Here is a 20,688-nt window from a genome sequence, read left to right as displayed (position 1 = left end):
GCTCCAACCATTTTAACGGGAGAGTTCTGGCACTTCTAATCAGCAAACAAGTACTCTTGAACAAGGAGTACCTGCACTTCTACATTTCCATTTGAAAGCACTGACTCTCCCTAGAAGGTTTGCAGTACTGTTAATCATGGAGTGCTGACACCAATTGGCATTTCAAGCTGAAAGCCTTTAAATTGAATTTGCACAGCCTTTATTTCCCTCTGACTTTTCAGATCATGCATGAAAAAAAAGTTTCAGTGTCAACAGACTATAATACTGTGTGGAAAATGTTGTCATGGTGCTCACAAACCAACAAACCCTTTCATGAAATTTCTATTGGCATAGATACCCCTTGAGGCTTCCATTGTCCTGATCCTACCATCTTTTAAAGGCCGTGCCCAATGAGAAAATCTACCAATCACCACATTGTATAATTCCTTTGATAAACAAATTGGGCCGGGCCAGATTCAGTCTTTCATTAGGCTGACACTGCTCCAGTGTATAACCTCTCCAGATGTAGGCTGGTGAGAAATATAGCTTCATTACGAGTGGTCCAGTTAATTGTGATATGTGATATTTGCGTAACCTCTCTTACGGCACATGTCACAATTATGAGTTTTGTGATAAATATCAGCAAGTCAAACATGGTGATATTTATCATGGGAAAAATGACCACCCGGTATTTACAGGAACATGCAGACTTTATTACACTAAGCACCAAAATCAGCATTTTATTCTAAAAATCTCATAATTAGGAAGTATGTTTGTGATGTAATCTAAAGTCTATGAAGTATGATTTTGGATTCAATGTGCTTTTTAGGTCAAGCCTACCAGACAGCGCAAGCTGTATAGTTGCGAAAGACTTACTGTGGGTTTACCAGGAACATACAGGGGTTGGTCATGTTAATTGCTTACCATTGGGTGGCTATACTGTCACTCTCAATTGGCTACTTTTTATCTGATGGCTTTTTAGTCATTCTTGTGTTTGTCCCTCCCATGCAACATTGCCTCTTTCCCATCTCTTTGATTGGCTGGCTTCTGGGCTTCCTCTATTTGCTCTTTATGGAACCACTTTTTTATTTTTGTTTTAGCACTCCATTTCTGTGCATGTATTATCCAGCTGTCTCCTTTTGTGTGCTGTTCGCCCCGCTTGCTCTCTCTGCCCATGTGCTTCTCTCTCCTAACACACACTTGTGTTGCTTTCTCTTACTCGTGTGCTTCTGTCTCCGTGCTCCACATTGCTCTCTTTCGCCGGTATTCTCTCTCTCTTGTTGCTTCTCCCCTGCCTGTCTATTCTGTTGCTTCACCTTTATCTAACATGTAGCTTCACTTACATCCCCAACTCGCTCATCCATTTTAAGTTTTGAAAAAAGTGCTTATGTTCCATGTTTTAAAATAGCGATTTCGGGATACTTTATAGAATTTACTAACTCATCTTACATTGGTAAATAAAAAAAAATATGTTCCCTTGTATGTGCAGGCATGTGTGTTGAAAGCATGCTATTGCCTACCAAATGATCATGTCATTGTGTCTCTTTTTAATTAAGCCATGCTGTACAGCAACTGTGATGTTCTATCTACAGCATGTATAAAAACATTACCAAACCAGTAGATCTTATAGGAGAGACCTTTTGACTTTGGCAGTGCTTGCTTAATTACATTTATTGATTCTTTTAAAAATTAACCTTTTGTTTTAAATAATCCGTTTATGTTCATGACTAATATATTGCATTTACGGTGTCCTGTGTAACTGGTAAATAGAACACCAAATAATTGGGGAGCATTTATGTACATATGAACTTGAGATGTAACTTAACAGATCTGTGAATATTATGTGTTAAGCATATATCAGTATTTGTCCTTCTTCCTTTTAGGAGCCCATAGAATTATAAATGTAGACCCAATTTAGAAAACACTAACCTAGACTGGGGTTGTCAAACTTTTGCATTAGTTCTTGTGATTGTGATATTTAAATTCAAACATCAATGTGCTAGGAATGTTTAAGAAATGCAGCTAACTGAAGAGATGGAATGTAAGCACATAAACAACCTTCAGTGATTAGCAATTTATTGAATAGTCAACAGAAGACCATTCTAAAGCAGTGGGGCAAGAAGAGAATATGCCATACCACCAAGCTCAGAGTGCTCATCAGCAAAAGCACAGAGCCAGAACAAAGCGACTATGGGGTGCCATGCTGAGAAAGTTTGGCATCTATACATTTAGAACCCTTCTAATAAGAGGCCTGGAGGCAAAATTAATAGCCTTTAAATTGATCCACTGCTCAACAGGAAGCTGGGAAACTTCAGAAACCTTTATGAAAGGTAAATACCAACCTAAGCACGATATGTTTGGTCAGCTGCAATCTCTGAGTCATATCAGAAGGTAAGCTCCAGCATAGTCACCTATTACTAGAGTTTCTGCTCAAACCACCAAAGCATGCAGATGTTGACGAATGAACGGAAAACTCTTTTCCAGCAACCACATCTGCTGAAAACATGAGGGGTTACAGAGCTCACTTGTTCCCCAAAAGACTACAACTAATCAGCGCAAAATCTAGAGTTATTACGCTTGGGGACTGCTGGGGAGGACCTACCCATCTCACTGGGCCAAAAAGTTTGGTTGTACAGCCTCTTCTGGCCAAAATTCTTATACCCGCCTTATTAGCATTGAGCTTCAGTAAGTTACTAGTCATCAACGGATCACTGACTTAATATCGAGGGTCAAAATATAGACTACCTAAAATATCAATGCCAAAATATCGGCAGACAAAATATAGAAATTCCTATCTACAAACAGGTAAGTACTAAAATATCGAATCCAAAATATTGTTAAAAAATATATACTTTGTAAAACTATCGAATTTCTTAAAAATAATGTAAAATTAAAAAATAGTAAAAATAAATAACTAAAATATACTTAAAAATACTTAAATTACCTTAAAATTATTAAATTAATTTAAGTTATAAAAAAACATACAATCATATCTGTTAAAACATATATATATATTAACATAATATTAATAAAAAAGATACAATATTATTACCGTAGGATAGCGGGAGTGTAAAAATGACTATTCCCACTCCAGAGAGTGCAACATTAGGGAAAGCGTTGGATAGCGTAGGGGTAAAAATTACTATTCACACTCCAAAGAGTGCAACAGTAGGGAAAGCGTTGGATAGCGTAGGGGTAAAAATTGCTATTCCCACTCCAGTGATTGCAACAGTAGGGAAAGCGTTGGATAGCGTAGGGATAAAAATTACTATTCCCACTCCAGAGAGTGCAACAGTAGGGAAAGCGTTGGATAGCTTAGGAGTAAAAATTACTATTCCCACTCCAGAGAGTGCAACAGTAGAGAAAGCGTTGGATAGCGTAGGGGTAAAAATTACTATTCCCACTCCAGTGAGTGCAACAGTAGGGAAAGCGTTGGATAGCGAAGGGGTAAAATTTACTATTCCCACTCTAGTGAGCTTAACAGTAGAGAAAGTAAATATTTAATATATTAATAAATATAAATTAAATATCAATACCAATAAAAAATTAATTACAAGTAAATACCAATTTAATACAATATAATAATTAATCAATTTAAAATAAATATTAATTATTAAAATTCATTAACTATAAATACAAATAATTACCAATTAAAAAGTAATTAACAATTTATTCACAATAAATACCAATAAATGTATTAACATATTTAATTAATTATAATTAAATTACTTCCCACCCTATTCCCCTATAAACCCACAACCCTCTACAGAAAATAAATTAATATTATTCACATAATTATCAATTAATAAAAATTAATTACCAATTAAGAAATAATTAATTACCAATTAAAAATAAATTACCAATTTATACAAAATAAATACCAATAAATTAATTAACATATTTAATTAATTATAATTAAATTACTTCCCACCCTATTCCCCTATAAACCTACAACCCGCTATAGAATTAAATTACGCAAAAATTAAATAACAAAATTAATTACTTAAAATAATTTTTTTTTTTAAATACACTTTTCACACATATATTAACATACAAAACACTTTAAAAAATTCGATATTATTAAAAATTCGATAATTTTATTAATCTATATTATATACTTCGATATTTTGACTTTCTATATTTTTAAAATCATTATTACATTACTTACCTTAAAAACGATATTTTGATGACTATATTCTGTCCATTCGATATTTTGTCCATTCTATATTTTGGAGTCGATATTTGTGTAATTCGATATTTTGGACTCGATATTTTGACCATATACCGTCATCAACACCTCAATTCAATTCCAGATAAGGAGGAGTGGAGAGTGTATTGTAATGCAGACAGAGGCAGGGCAAAGCACAGAATACTTTGAGTGTCATTATCGTAAGAAAGGTAACCCACACTGAAATATTTAATAAATGCTCCAGTAGTTAGCTGTTGGAAGAGAAGAATCAGTGGAACTCACAACGAGAGTGGTGACTGTTCTTAATGTATTGGTGGGATCGCAATATCTGGTTCTGACTAGAAAGAAAGGAGAAAAACCAATACAAGGCCACTCCATGTAGGCCTTCTGCCACCAGATAGTGGATTAAAATAGAGAGATCCATGGTGTGAACCATTGATTGATAATGTACCACAGGGTGACACAAACCTCAATCCATGGCACTTAGCAATAGAAACTACAATTCCAAACTGTACTTTCTTTGGGAAAACACCAGAGCTTCTCAAAAGAGGTGCAGAACCAACACGTCTCAAGGAGGCCACTGAGCATTTATTGAATTATTACCTGCACTTTGTATAAGGTCTACTATATTTTTAACTGGACACTATAATCACTTCTTTGCAGGGCTGCTATATCTGGTATTAAATAGTGCTGTCATTTCTCAGTAAGGTTGGCAAATCTCTAATAAGTAATGCAACACTTGCTGAAAGAGCTACAATATTGTTAATAGCACAGTAAAAGAACAGTAAAGGTGCATTGCAATGGAACTCCTAAACTTTAGTGGAACAGAGACAGCACATCTATGTAGAACTGTCTTTAATGACAGATTACCAGCTGTTATTGCAGGCCCTGCCACAATTTTAACAGGAGAGTATTGATACTTCCCTAACACTGATCCTTCTCAGCCGGACAATGCTAGCTCCAACAGGACCAAGTACCTCTACAAAGAAAGCCACTGTGGAATTGTTTGACCCCCTTCTCATGAGGGAATGTCATACATTTTTTAGAAGAATATTGAGATCTCTCAATAGGGCTGATATTATTTTCAATATGGTTGGCATTTTTTGTCAGGTAAAGATATCTCACATGGTTGAAAACTCCTGTAATGGGAAATTCCTGGAGATTCTATGCTTCGATTTGTCCCTAAACTGAGCATCAGAATGCCGCAGATTTGGCTATATTGCTACACTGAGCAACTAACTTAGATAAAGAGCGAGTGCCTGGATAAGTCTGTCCTTGCCATGTTATGTACCTTGGTCCGTTTTCCTGGACGAAGAAGTGCTAAATAGTTCAGCCTGTTCTTGCCACTCATGGCAGGTCTTACTGCTTCATTTGGATATACAGAGGTTGTGTCACTGTTTTTGTCCATTTCAACAATCTTTTTGCAGATTTGTGCACCTCTACTCAGAAAAGTAAAGTAAAAAACAAAAGGTGACCCTGCACCATTTGATAACTGCTACAGGCTTGTTTCATTGTGTATGTCATATTTGAGTCGTCCTAATATATTGAAATGCTATAGTTTATGAGTCCAGTGCCTCCCCACCAGACCACACTTTCATAAAACACCAGTGACCAGGGCTGTGTAAGAGAAGGAACTCTAAGAAAATGTTGCTGTGTGATTTGATGAAATTAAGACTAGGATTGCCTTTCTAATTATATCAGTTTAATTCGATCAATCACTGTGACTTCTTACAGCTAAAGCTCTCTTCGGATCAAAATAAGAATATTAGAAATACAGGGGGAGGATACTATGAGGAGAGGGGGCACATGGAGAGGGAGACTAGGGGAGAGGGATATAGTGAGGAAAGAACAATTAGTGAGACATAGAAGAAGTGCTAGGGAAAAGCAGGAGAGGGAAATAAAAGAAGACACAAGGGAAGAAAGCAAGTGAGGGGTAAATGGATAAAGGGGGATGACAAACCACAAGAGGGAGCCTGCAAAAATAACATAGAGAAAGAGAATACACATAAGAAAGAAGGAACTACAAAGCATAAACATATATACAGAGGAGGAACAATGTGTGTAAATGTAACTAATTAAAAGAGGGAGAGAGTGGGAGGTAAAGTGTGGGTGTGTGAGCAATGTACGACATCGAGAAAGACTAAGACTGAGAGAGTTGGAGAAAGAATGGGAGAAAAAGGGAGTGATGCAGTGAAAATTAGTGAGTTGGGGTGAACATGACAGAGTGTAAGGAAAAGAGACATCTACAGAGAAAAGCAGAGAGAGGTAGAGCAACAAAGGACTAGAGATGCAGAATAGACAGAATTTAAGAGGAAAGTGATAGAGAAATAAGAGTGAGCATAAAGGAGCAAAATGAGAAAGCGAGAGGGCAATTGAAGATAAGATATGAGAGTCTTTGGGCTGAACTTAAGATTTATCCGGTTTTGAGCAATGTTAGTGACACAATGCTCTTTCAAATGAAAAAAATGCACTCAATTTCTGAATATGGCTGTAGGCCACTACACAAGAATCACCTTGCAAAGAAATACTCGAGGTTCTATTAAGGTCTCACCGATGACACCTTTCCAACAGTGCATTTTGGCAATTCGCTTAACAGTGGCACTCCACCTTCCCATGTTACCTGTTACTATACTCTCTTTATGAGAAGTGTTGTTGCTCTCTTTTTAAAGGTATAGCAGTCTTGCTATGAAGAGTTGGTATTGTTACTGAAAATTACACCTGATATCTTGAGAAGCAGTGGTTCTTTTACAGAGGTGGTATGATGGTTTTCTAATTTGGATTACACCTTGCAGCCAATCAAACTGCCTGATACAATGACATCTGACAATGGCCTTTGTAGCTCCCGTCTGTCAAGCTGCAAGCCCATTTCTTATATTACCAGTACAAAGTGACAGGCCTTCACTCTTTCTACATTCACCATGCAGAAATATATGTGTCTGTAAAAGCAAAGTCTGATAGGTACCACCTTGAGGGGTCTAATCAACGATCCAGCTGCATGAGAATTAGAGAAGGGTGTCTAGTTTTGTGCAAGTTGGATACTTTTCCAAATGGAAGGCGCCATGTAAGCAAGGAGAAAGTGATGCTGAGAACCTAGCATAGAGCAAGAGCCCTGACTAGAACTGTGAATTCACTACTCAAGAGTAGAGTCTGGTGGCTGAGGGTTCCCTAGACAACTCATGTTCTTTTGCTGGAGATAGAACTAATGTTCCAATCCAAGCCACAGGTCTCAGATTGACCTGACCCAGCCTCTTGCCTTGACCCACCCACAATAAAGTTTACCTGTCTTGTTCCTGGCTGTCCGAGGAAGAACTAATATTTCACAGCCTCTTCAGAACAACATTCCTGTAACTGTGATGGGGCAAGCCTATGTTGTAACAAAGGCCCTTATTTAAACCTTGGCGGATGTGCACTCTGTCATAAACATAACGGATACCCCCCATCTTATTGCAAGTGCCCTTTTATTAAAGCGGTGTTGTAAAGTGCCAAACTTCACTCTTCTCTAATGTAGCCAGAGTTCCCCAGACTTTTGCCTAAGAAAAAGTTTAAGCCCTCAGCTGATGATGATTTGTTGCTGCAGAAATCGCCACACACACAGGGCGAAATAGAGAAAAGTGCTTTTAAATAAGAAATGCAAGAAACCAACCATTGCACTAAAAAAAGAAGGCACTTAAACCTGCCAGTCAGCCAACTTCACACACCTACAATTTTAATCAATTCTGATCAATGCTGCTTCATAAGGTACCATTATTTGAAAACACTCTATTTATTTGAGTAGAACAACACCAATAATCCATGGTATGTGTTAAGACCTATACTTATTGCCCTTTTCTCTCCACAACTATCAGCGATTAAATCCACCCGAGGACGCCTCTTTTCTGTGTTGTCATTACTGGGGGCCAGGTCCCCCAAAGCATACACTCCTGGCTATGGACCTGTATAGGAGCTGAGATTAAATCTTTGATCGGAGATTAAAACAGAAGTATACAGGATTTATGGCAATCTTGACAGTATAGAATGCAAAGTAGAATGTATGTACCTAAGTGTCAAGAACTGAATGCTGAGAATGTCAGTTGAGTCCCATTCTTAAATATCCAAGTAAAGGGAGACTTCTCCCAGCAGCCATGTTGACACAATGCACTGACAGTAGATGTGAAAGGTGTCTCCTGACGAGGGTACCAGTTGGGGGAGAAAAAAAAAGAAAAAGGATAAAAAGATCCTTGGCAATCTTGTAATTGAAGATGAAGATTAATACTAAAGCAATTCACAAGGCATCAAATTCCCCCTGACATCAAGGAGGCGAAAAGAGCCAAGTGAAAACCCCAGAAGTAGGATTCAGTAGGCATTCCAACTGCCAGAAGCAAAAATCAGGCACAAAAATAAAAGCAGGGGGTATGAAGAATCTGGTGAAAAATAAGGAAACAAACACATTGAGGCTCACCCTCCACTTGGAAATGCCACCTTATATATGATTGTAACAGGAACTGACATCAAAGGAAAAGACTCTACTTCAACTTGGATTGGGAACATCATATAGTACCCCATGGACAGCCCACCATCTTGGAAAGCTCAGTTTATAAGGTGTGTCCTTGACCCATTCCTGGAACTAATGGTGTTAGTTTTTTACATGAAATCACCCATGTTTGGCATCCTATGTCCAAGGTTGCATTCTGCAGTCCTGCTACCGCCCTCTATGACTAATGTGCTACTGAGTTACTGAAACACCATTAGGGGAGATCGCGAACAATCAATCAATCAATCAATCATGGCATTTATATAGCGCACTACTCACCCAGAGGGTCTCAAGGCACTAGGGAGGGGGGGGGGGGCCGCTACTGCTCGAACAGCCAGGTCTTGAGCTTCTTCCTGAAGGAGAGGTGATCTTGGGTCATGCGGAGGTCGGTAGGGAGGGTGTTCCAGGTCTTGGCGGCCAGGTAGGAGAAGGACCTTCCTCCTGTTGTCGCTCTTCGGATGCGGGGGACGGCGGCGAGGGCGTGGTTGGTCGATCGGAGGTGGCGTTTGGGAGCGTAGAAGTTGAGGCGGTTGTTGAGGTAGCTCGGGCCTTGGTCGTGTAGGGCTTTGTGTGCGTGGGTGAGGAGACGGAAGGTGATTCTTTTGTTGACGGGAAGCCAGTGCAGGTCTCTCAGGTGTCCGGAGATGTGGCTGCGTCGGGGGATGTCGAGGATGAGTCTGGCTGATGCGTTCTGGATCCGCTGGAGTCTTTTCTGGAGCTTGGCGGTGGTTCCGGCGTAAAGGGCGTTGCCGTAGTCCAGTCGGCTGGTGACGAGGGCCTGGGTGACCGTCTTCCTGGTCTCGGTGGGGATCCACGGGAAAATCTTTCGTAGCATGCGCAGGATGTTGAAACAGGATGCGGAGACGGCGTTGACTAGTCTGGTCATGGAGAGGGAGGAGTCCAGGATGAAGCCCAGGTTGCGTGCGTGGTCTGTCGGTTTGGGTGCGGTGCCCAAGGCGGGGGGCCACTAGGAGTCGTCCCAGGCGGAGGGCGAGGAGCCCAGGATGAGGACTTCCGTCTTGTCTGAGTTCAGTTTCAGGCGGCTGGTCGACATCCACTCGGCTACCTCTTTCATCCCTTCGTGGAGGTTGGTTCTGGCGGCGGCGGGGTCGTTGGTCAGGGAGAGGATCAGCTGGGTGTCGTCGGCGTAGGAGATGATGTTGAGGTTGTGCTGGCGTGCGATGGCCGCCACGGGGCTCATGTAGACGTTGAAGAGGGTGGGGCTGAGCAAGGAGCCTTGAGGAACGCCGCAGATGACTTCCGTGGCTGCCGATCTGAACGGTGGTAGGCGGACTCTCTGTGTCCTTCCTGCGAGGAAGGAGATGATCCAATCCAGTGCCTTTTCCTGGATTCCGATGTCGCTGAGGCGCTGCACTAGGGTGCGGTGGCAAACAGTGTCGAACGCCGCGGAGAGGTCTAGGAGGATGAGGGCCGCTGTTTCACCGTTGTCCAGCAGGGTTCGGATGTCATCTGTGGCAGCGATGAAACGCAATGGTGTTCCAGGTATTGGGGGCACTCAGTCATACAAGGAGCATGGTGCCCAGAAGCACATTGCTCACTGACAGAGCGAGGATAGCGCTTTCCTCTTCTGAGAGCATGTATACTGTAGTAAGCTGCCATCCCTGTTCTCTGCTAGACTAAATGAGCACATGGGGCATCTACACAAATATTTCCGCCCGAAGATTCCGCAGAAAAGGCTTCCAGTACAGTACTGAAGCTGACACTTAACGTTTAACACACCCAAACCACAATACATATTTAGAAAGGAGTTCTAAAGAGAATTATGTCAGAATAAATGTGGTTCCAAAATCAACTAGCAGGGGCAGCACGGAGATCCATTCAGAATATTTGACACAATGGAATTCTCGACAGCGTTCCTGGCAGGGATTGCTCCAGGCCGCATATTGTCTTAGCTACAGGGTCAAAAACATGATCTTAACATAGTAAAATGACCTAGCATAGCAGGGTTCCTAGATGGTGATATTTTTGGACTTCATATCGTTGGTTCAGGATGTGATACATCCACAAGAAAAAGAGAGGCTCAGAGAGTGGAATATGAAATATGTATTATGTTCTTTGTAAACTTCAGACTGAGCAATCTACATGTCTTAACCGACTAAATGCATTGGGGGCCCATGCTGCCTGCTTCACTGCAATTATATATTGAGGCAAGTCTGCCAAGTATCTTAATCAGGCAATCATCTACATTTCCATATGTCAGTGCAGGTGACATATTTCCTAGATGTTCTAGATTCCAATCTTACTCAAAGAAATAACACTGTCACAACTAGGATCCCAACCTGCACTTCGACCACACTGCATCAGAATGTAGACAGACAAAAGCAAAGAAAACCTTTCTGTCTTGATTCTGAAACTATAAAAATGTTTACAGCATCTACTTTTGGACATAAGAATATTACCTAAAAATATATTGTTTCCCTAACTCCAAATATATGATAAAATGTATTTGGTGTTGGAAATGATCCTCTCTAGGGTGCTTGCCCTCGACTTTTTGCTTTTCTCCTTCCCAGTTTTCCGCTGATCTAGGGGCTAGCATTCAGACTTTGAGCGCCTTTGATACTGCTGTTCAGTATCAAAGTGCTGTGCTCGTCATATACATACTGGTGATTGGTGTATACATGATTAGCTAATTCGAGTTAGCTGTAGGTCCCTTGTCTAGGAGTAAGACATATATTTAGGGCACGCAACTTGAATGCACCTCCGTGGGCTGCAGCACTGGTTGTGCCATCCATGGAGGCAGCTTAGTGATCATGCCACAGGTTGCCCTGGTAGGGCTTGTGTGCTCTAGTTATTATTACTTGGCTTGTCATTTAAAAAGCTATGTGGCAAAGTTCTCCATGTCTCTTGCTATATCAGAGTTCTCCTTGGTGACAGGGTGTGGTGTTGAGAAGAGGTAGGGCATGTGCGCGTGTGTACCTAATGGTGTGTTCGGTACGACGGGGCCTGCTTCTCGCATTGGATTAGCATAGGGGAAAGTGGGGAAAGGCTATTGAGCACGATTCCCTATGTACAGGGTAGTAACATTATAGTCTTTGGTAACAATGAGTTCATAATGGCGAATCCTCTCCGTAGTGGAGTCAACATTATGTGTGTGGAAAAGTAACTTTGGGAAAGTGGGCATTTCAATGCTCAGGGCTCTGAGTGCCTGTTGGACTGTCTCCAATTCACATCTGGGTGCTGGGGGGAAAGTTACATCTGTGCATTCCTTATAGAAGGCTATAAACTAGGGGCTCAAGGGAAACTGTAGATCTCTGACTCTGAGGAGCCTCTCTGGGACAGTTACGTGGGGATGGAATTGACACCTGCATTCCATGGGCAGGGGCTTTGCCCCCCCACTACAGATACTGATCTAATCTCCTGGGGTAGGATGGCAGACAGGACAAACTTTAGAGAGGGCCTGTGCATTTCAAAGGTGGTCTTTTGAACTGATTACATCTTAAAAGGCCTTGTGGGTATAACTACTGGGGCTCTGGTCTCAGAAGCTAGAGACGTTTATGGGATTGGAACCATACTACGCTGGTTTGACGCTGGGACATCGACAAGAGGAACTATTGGGGCAGGAGGGACTGTAACTGGATTATCTACAGACTTGTGGTGGCCTGAGGATTGTCGTGCTAGAGGAATGGTGGATTTTGCCTGGACGTTGCTGCCCTGCAGCTAAATGACAATTGTCATGGCCTGGGTCCCTAAATACTCTCCAAAGGCTGGTTGGCTGGCCTCCTGTCCACGAGATCCCAGGGACACAAAGGATCTCCCCGTTTCCACAAGATTGTAAGGACCACGCAGGGCGCGGCAGAAACAGTTGGAAGTGATTGTAGATTGGGACAAGGACCGTCCTGACGTACACCATTATCACACTGTGCAAAGGAGTGTGCTCGTAAAGACCAGCAACCCATCTGAGGTGCCGGGGCGTAAGGAGCTTGAGGAATGTGGGAGAAGCTTGCAGAATCTGAGGGACCTGTGCTTGCAACAAGGGGACCTGTGCTAGCTTGCATGTGGTGTCCGAGGGGTGTTGGGGGCCCTAAGCTGGGAGCTGAGACTGTCTTTGACCGCCAGAACCGGAGAAATACAGTGCCCGACGATCGAGGCCTCCATCCGAAGTCATTGGCTCCCTCTTCCTGGCCCATGCCAGAAAGGTACTTTGTTGTGGAAAACATTGTGATGCTGCCTGAAGGGTTTCGTTGTGCATTCTGGGCTCCCACAGCTGGCTGTCAGGAGCTACGCCAGCTCGCACCTCCGCCTAAGGGGAAACATTTCTCCAGACTTGAAAGCATGTCAGCTTCCTGGATCAAAAACCTTTGTCTAAGTGGGGGGATAGCGATCCTGCACTCGTGCATTTAGAGGTCTAATCCAGATGTACAAAAATAAGTAACTGATTCTTTCTACGTTAGGTGGTTCCGACATTCTAATCAACATGTTGCCAGCAAGGATGGTGTGTATCGTTGGCAGGGGTAGTTGAGTGACTGAAGGGGCTGGGTCACGAGGCGTAGTCAAAGACCTGTGATTTCTTGACCATTAAAATATTTGAGGTTATGCGATATTGGGAATGTCATATTTGTTGATTGCCTCTGAATAGAGCATATATGGTTATGCCTTTCTAGTGCTAATGGGAAAGCTAGCCGATTGCATTTATCAGTAAAGTATAGGTTCAATGTACAGATCATTTCGATTTCAATGTATATATCATGTTGATTTTGATGTGTGTGTGTGTAATACAAAGACCAGTGTTTTACACATACGGTGCAGTGTTTTTTTCTAGCATACACAGGGGAATATTTACGATAAAATGTCAGAGCACGGTGCTACTCCAAAATTGGTAACGCCGTGTTCAAACATTTTTTAAACGCAAGGATGCACGTATTTACAAAAATACGGTGCACCCTCCATTTCACCAAGGCTGGCACAAAAAAAGCTGCCTAGCGCCATGCAGGCACGCTTGTGCCATGTGGTAAGGGTGCATGCGCTGCAGGGGTGATTGTTTATGTGCAGGAAGGGACAACCTTCCTGCAAATAAACAATCTATAAAGGTGTGAGGAATGCATCACACATAGAAAGAGCAAAATATGAGGAAACATGAATAATTTCTACTTGTAACCAAGAAAACAATGTGGACTAGCCCGCTATGTGGAAGTAGTGGAATATCAATTAGTATTCCAGGTCACTTGTGAATGTGGCTTATCAGCTGGGCACAATAGGTTTTTGTTTATAAACCCCTCACACACCAACCTGGTTGGTGTCATGCTTCATCATCGAGGTCCAAGCAGGCAGCCGAATGCCGCCTGGTTGTGCTTCTACGCCTGACTACAGCGGAGCAGGTGTCGTGCAACAGTGTGATGTGGATGAAGGTGAGTATTAAAATGCACCTCTGGGGGTCCTTACCCAATACTTTATTTGTGGCGGCTCAGGGTGTAGGTTAAAAATATGTGATGCAACTACAAGTAGAAAAATTATGACTACTTAGTTGACTAGGTGTTGGCGGTCTACATGTTTCAGTCCCAGAGAAAAGATTGGCTCGACTTTCGTCAGGACCAAGAAGTAGTGAGTGAGTGGCAAAAAGTGGTGCCACGTGTGAAAGATCTCCTGCACACGCGCTAAGGTGTGTGGAAAAAGGTAAAAAGATGCAGCTGTGTTACTTACAGGTACTGCAGGTATGCGAGAAAAATCTTCGCTAGAGGTTCTGATCCAGAAGATCGGGGCGCGGGGACAGGCTCTCCCGTGTACGATTTGATAGTTAGGAGTCCTCTGCGGTAAACCTAGTCTGGTACCCACGGCTCTTTGGGGTTTTGTTATGAGGTGAAGCGTTTTGCTCAGGGAAACCTCTCCTGGCAAACAGGGAGGGCTGCTAGGTGCTGGACTTTTGCCAAGGGAGACTCACAACAGCCAAGGGGATCACTGCTGCTTTCCTTGTACTTGGACAATTCCTTAAGCCCTGCTTTATCCGCTTGGAAGAAGCAGGGCCTTCTGGTGCGACTCCAGACCTGCCCTCCTTTCCAGTGCTGTTGAATTCATGACCTGGAGTCAAACAAGCTCTACAGTAGCATCCAGCCGGTCCTTAGCAAACTATACTCTGTGCCAGCACCCGCCAGGCACACAGTAATTTCTTGGGTGGCAGTAGTTAGCAGCAGGAGCCCATGGTGGTTCCTCTTTCAGGGGTTAGTCTGGAAGAGCTACCCAGGGCACGACTGGTCCTCTGGTAATTGGCACTGGGGGGAAATCAGGGAGATAGTGTTATCAGCATTGGACAGAGTCCAGTGAAATCCACATACAGAAGTCAGGAGCAGGTGCAACCAAGGCCTCTTAACAGGGGTCAGATAGCAAAGGTGGACCTTCCTCTATCCAGGTCTACCAAATCTCTTTTTCAGTTTAGTCTCCTGCGGCAGCAGGTTATAAAGGGAGGTTTAATATTCTATCAGTGTGGCCACACTAAAACAAATGTTGCCTCCCGCTTTAATTTACACAACTGGGGGTCAACCTATTGACTGCCCAACCCCTAACCATGTTGGGAGACTTCCAGAATGTCAGAACATGTTGCAACTTGATTATCTTTTCGCCCTTCCTCCCCATCCCTTCAGGCATCCATCTTCCCTCTCCAACATCAAAGGGGCCTCCTGAGATGTACTTCAGACATGGGTCTGTCCTCTCTCCTTTGTTCAAGCTGAGAACATCTCCTGGCCTAATTATCAGGGGGCAGCTAAAATCAGTTTGTGAAATCCACTACCAGAAGTTAACCCCTTCAACCCCTGCCAGGCTTGATCAAGAGTGAGGCTTAGAATAACATAACTCTCACTGTAGCTCTAAATGACCCAGTTAAGATTAAGCTGATCTTAAATCAGGGTCATGGACCCATGCAAATATAAACAAAGAAACTTCTCTAGTCTGCAATATCACAATTTAGAAATAAAATGTGCCCTGTAAACACTGCAGAGCTTACCCTTTATTCAAAAGTAATGGTGCATTCCTGTTAGAACCCAGAGGACATACAAGCCATGACCATAATTATGTGTCAGCCTTATGTCATGATTGCTGGTCCCGCTGGGACTGGCAGAGGAGTATAAAACTCCACTGATCCAACACAGAAAAACTTTGCGTTCTAGTGTTTGGGATCGAGCATCTGTTTCAAGTTACGTTGCACACTAATATATTATTTATTTGTTTTTTATCTTAATGCTTACCTATGGGAGTTGATGTCCTTGGCGATTCGTTCTTTTACCTTGCTTATTTAATTCAGAGTGTTTCTGAAAAGACAAGGAACCCTATGTTACACGTTCCCTGACTATAAGGAGACTTTAAATTGTTGTAGTGCATGATTTGTATCCAGATACTGAGTAGAGAAGATCCTACTCTAAGGTCCATCTCAGAGGTCATTAGGTGGGTGTAGAGTGTCTCCCTTCCTTGACTATAGTTCTCCACCTCTATATTCACTTAATTGATATACCTTTTATTTATTTTGCATACACGGTTATAACCTCATTTGAACCTTTTCTATTTTCTTTGTGGAAGAATGGAATAATTAGGTACTTTAGACGCTTACACGCTTTTCAATGTAAATAGTTCACACTGAGTAAATATCTTTTACTGACTATCTCTTTTTAGGTAGAGAGATCTCCTGGTTGCCTGGTCCATCCCATATGTGAGGGACGAAGTGGGACACGTTATTCGTCCATTCCTATTTCTTCCCTTCTTCCCCTGGTTCACTGCCATTTACTTTGACTTGCTTGGGTATGTTTGTGACTGGGGGAAGTAGGGATCTCACTTCCTTGCATGGCGTTCCTGCGGAAACGTGAGTAAAGTCTGACACCATATGTATGTTACACTGGTTCATGTCTGGCAGCAGTCCTACCTGTATGTAGATGAAATTCTGAGTCAAACCAAAGGTTTGCCTTCACATGTAGATGTCATGAGGAGTCTATCCAGAGCCCCATGCTCAAGCTGTTCTTATGCCTCAAGGGGACAGTGGAGACTGCAGCTTAGATACACATTTCCATGGATCATTACAGTGGGCGAGCATTCATTTGGGAGTCTCCTTTCGCAACAGAGGTTAAAAGGCTGAGGCCTAAGAACAATAACAAGCATTGGCATAGCCAATAGGTCTCGCATTTGGGGCCTTATGTGTTTAACCATGCAACAGTTAATGTTGTTGCACCAAAGATATTGTGCTGCATAACTAAATACTTATAAGGTCCCAAAAAGTGAGACCTATTGGCTATGAGTACTAATAACAGAACCCGCAAAATACAAGACGGGCGGCACACTATGCTAAGCACAGATTTTTAGCAAATTTGTTTTTAAGCCATGTGCTTAAATACATTGGCCACACCCCTTTGGAGACCCCCCATCTTTTTCAATCCACTTAAAGCCCTGCAATGCACGTATAGAGTAAAGCAAAAAAAACACAGCAAACAATCACTACCACCCACTGCAGACAGAGTGAAAAGGCTTACAGGAGGGGCAGGTCAAGGAACAGAAATGGATACACATCTAATCACCAGCATGTAATGTGCATAGAGTTGAGAAACTTGGGAGGAAAAAGCAAACAGAAGGCAGCAGAGCGGGATTAACGCAGTTGGCAGCTCAGTGTATGCAGTACACTGCTGCCACGAGGGGTAAATAAGCAGCAGCACACACGGTCTGTGAAGGGATACACTTCAACTGGGGGTGAACAATAAACAGCACACATAGTGGATGAAGGAGATACTTAGCAGCAAAGGAATAAAATAAGAAAATGCACACATTACATACATAGAGACTTAAGGCATCAAAAAACAGAGAAGTATGAAGAGTAGTTCATCTGCAGTATACAATGGGTGGACAGAGGCGGTAGGAAGAAATAAATACCTTAGATTCTCAAAGTATGAAGTGTTACAGGTCAGAAAAACAAAAGGAGCTGCGTTATTGCAGTGTCAACAGTGTTAAAGGATAACAGAGGAGGGGCCAAGCAGTAATCCTTAAACAGAGCGCAATTGGACATAGGACTTTAAAAAACAAACTGGTAGCAAAAGGGGATCACAAGGCATTAGCTGTAAAGGGAGCATGCAGTGGTGCAGTAGCAAGGGCAAGGCCTTGCAGCAGAGGTCGATAAACATCCAATCAGCACTCAAAGTGTAAAAGGCGTGAAGGGAGACATGACAGGAAAGCACAGCCAGCAGAAGAGGTGTATTCGAAATTCAGCAATGGAGAGTGCAGATGGAAGCACAACACGCACTATCAGACAGACAATCCATGATATTGTTCATCTCCTACTTTGTTTTATCCTTCAAGTTCGCTGGACTACACTAACATAATAACAAGCAAGCATAATGAGCAGAGAAGGGGGGTATGAACTATACCCTGGAGCAAGTGAAGACCCACCAGCAGAAGACTGTACAAAAGTTATAGCAATTTACATATTATGACGATAATGTACTGTTAAGGATGTGTATATAAGCACAGACAACAGAAGAGGCGGATACACACATCAGCAGTGAACATGGTACATAGGTAGTGTAAGAAAGCAACATACGAGCAAGGGGGGGACGTCTGCACATCGAAGACACAGACTGCAGGCATACCGGAGTGCTAAACCACCTAGCTGCAGACAGAAATAAACAAGGACCCAGGTACCGGAAGAGTGAGTTTAAGATAATTTAGTCTATCTAGGCAGCAGACCCCGCCAAGGGGCGACTGGCCCAGAAGAGGCATAAACACTATGCTGAGGGAGAGAAAAGGTTGTAAGTCTCTAGGAAGAGGGCGGGAGGGGCTCTTTCACTGCACCCGAATGTGTTATTGATAACCCCCTACTCCAAAATTGCAGTAGAGTGCTGGCTTCTTCTTTGGACACTTAAAGTAGTTAAAATGCATGCTATGTAGGTATGGTTGAACTAGTGCCATCTTTATCTGCTTCATTAAACAGCAACGAATCCAACTCATTAAACAAGCAATGGCTGCGCGACAGTGAAAGTGAAAGTAACGGCCAGCGAGGAAGAGATAAGAAAGGCAGATGGCGGCTGCGCTCGTGCACGCGAGCGTGCTCACAAGCTTAAGGCCATGAAAAGCTTGTGGGTAGGACTTTGAAGACCCCCTTACTATAAGTCGAGCAAGCAGCGCATGCGCTGCTCTAGGCTCGACCTAAAAATGGGGTTACTTTACATGGGTAGAACCCAGATTTCTCCAAAATGTAAATCTGTAATTTGGACAAAGTTAATATAAAGAATAATCCCTATACGGGGCCCTTTATTAACAATGTAAACTGGTAGCTCTTTAGAAACATTCATGAATATGTTGGCTCCTTCACATATATAGACATTGATAAACCCACAACGATATGACTAGTTGTGTTGTACTCGCGTCTTCAGTGGAATTTACTACAGAATTCCTAGTACTTCTATGGGCAGTTCTGTCTTACCTCAATCTTAAGTGTAATTCACTCATTAATTTCAAAGACAAAACATGCTTGCTCATGGGAAAAAATTGTGACTCAAGTCTGTGACAAAGTAAACGGGTAAGTAGCACCTAAAATGTTATGGAGTAAGAGACAACTGCTGAAAGTAACAGCTTCCGTCTCGTGGTGGGGGCAATAGGCTCAGGATCCTATTAGGCTGAAAGGACTCCTGGGACTGGCTGGGGACTTCCATGCAGAAGGTCAGCAGCAGTGGAGACAAACAGAAAATCAGTAGTACCAGAAGTTCAGTGTTGATCAGTAGGATGTGGTCATTACAACGTGGTCCGGCGTTCTGGATGCACTTCAGCCACAAGGGTACATGCAAAGCAAATACATAAAATGATCAGCTCCTGAGCTTATACACAAGAGTGAGCACTTGGCTGAAGACACTATGCCAGTCAATGTACTCTCCGTTTCACAAGTTCAAAGGACCAGCCAATCCACCAGTGTCAAGATTCCCCCCTCCAAGAGGAATATGGAACAGCTGGGGCTGTTGACCTCATGTCCGAATCACAGAAGAATTCTCCAATGATTTCTCTGGTGGGAAATCTTCCATCACACTACCTGAAACAAGCTCAAAGGAAGAAGATGTGGGGTGGGGGTAAGGTCACAAACTGTTACTGGTAACCCAAAAATAAGGTGTGCCAGCAATGTTTGCAAAGTCCTTTATCAGAAGTCATATACCCTAATGCTCCAGAAAGAATATCCCAAAAATGATTGTGTGTAACAGTTTCAGACATTATAGTTAATTTAAACATATACGTATGAAGAGGCCCAAGCGATGGCAACCTTATGGTCTTCACCTTACATAAGGAAGCAGGTAGGTATTTATCATGGGTGCACTTAGGCACTCCAAGCAATATAACCAGCCAGGATTCAGTTCAAGAGAACTGATGGGAAGTTCCATTGGGGCCTCCCCTCTCAGGGCTTACCCACGGGGCAGAGGCATTATGCAAATAATGGGGCCCCCTGCAGAATGTGGAGATAGCCCCCCAGAGTCTTTCATTTCTCACAGATTTTAGTTGGCCTTGGTTTAAATGTGGGCCTCTTGCAGGGTTGGGGGGGTTGAAGGATTTTGGATTCTCAGGAGCTGCAGGAGCTGCAGGAACCCATGTTATGTCTCTGCCTTGGGGTGACCCTGAATGCAAAAAGAACAATTGATGGACAGGATGCAGAACAATGTCATACATTCACCCCAGTACAGAAATTTGGGCCTAAATCCATCGCTTTTCTTGCTCACCATGCCATTCCAGTTTGGACCCAGCCATCAGTCTTGACCCTGCACCCAATGGGAACAGTCCAGCCCGAACTGCCAGGCCAGGTCCTCCCTGGACTGGAAACAAGCATCCTAGGACCGGTTTCGGGCTTCCAGCCCTCATCAGCCAGGATAGCATGCCTCCAGTGGCAGGGAGAGCACGGGACTCACGTCTGAGCATACCCGTCCCACTCAGGGTAACAAATGCAAAAAGAACAATTGATGGACAGAATGCAGAACAATGTCATACATTCACCCCAATACAGAGATCTGGGCCTAAATCCATTGTTTTTTTTGCTCACCATGACATTCCGGTT

General features: G+C 42.9%; 1 long non-coding RNA gene across 1 annotated transcript in view; it reads left to right on the top strand.

The window, feature by feature from the left end:
* Nucleotides 1-20,688, top strand: part of LOC144818392 (uncharacterized) — a 264,107-nt gene that overhangs the window by 208,842 nt on the left and 34,577 nt on the right. The gene's annotated exons all lie outside the window — the stretch shown is intronic.

The sequence above is a fragment of the Lissotriton helveticus genome, chromosome 2_1 (assembly GCF_964261635.1).
Source record: "Lissotriton helveticus chromosome 2_1, aLisHel1.1, whole genome shotgun sequence".
Classification (NCBI taxonomy): Eukaryota; Metazoa; Chordata; class Amphibia; order Caudata; family Salamandridae; genus Lissotriton; species Lissotriton helveticus.
This window is presented reverse-complemented; position numbering and strand designations above follow the sequence as displayed.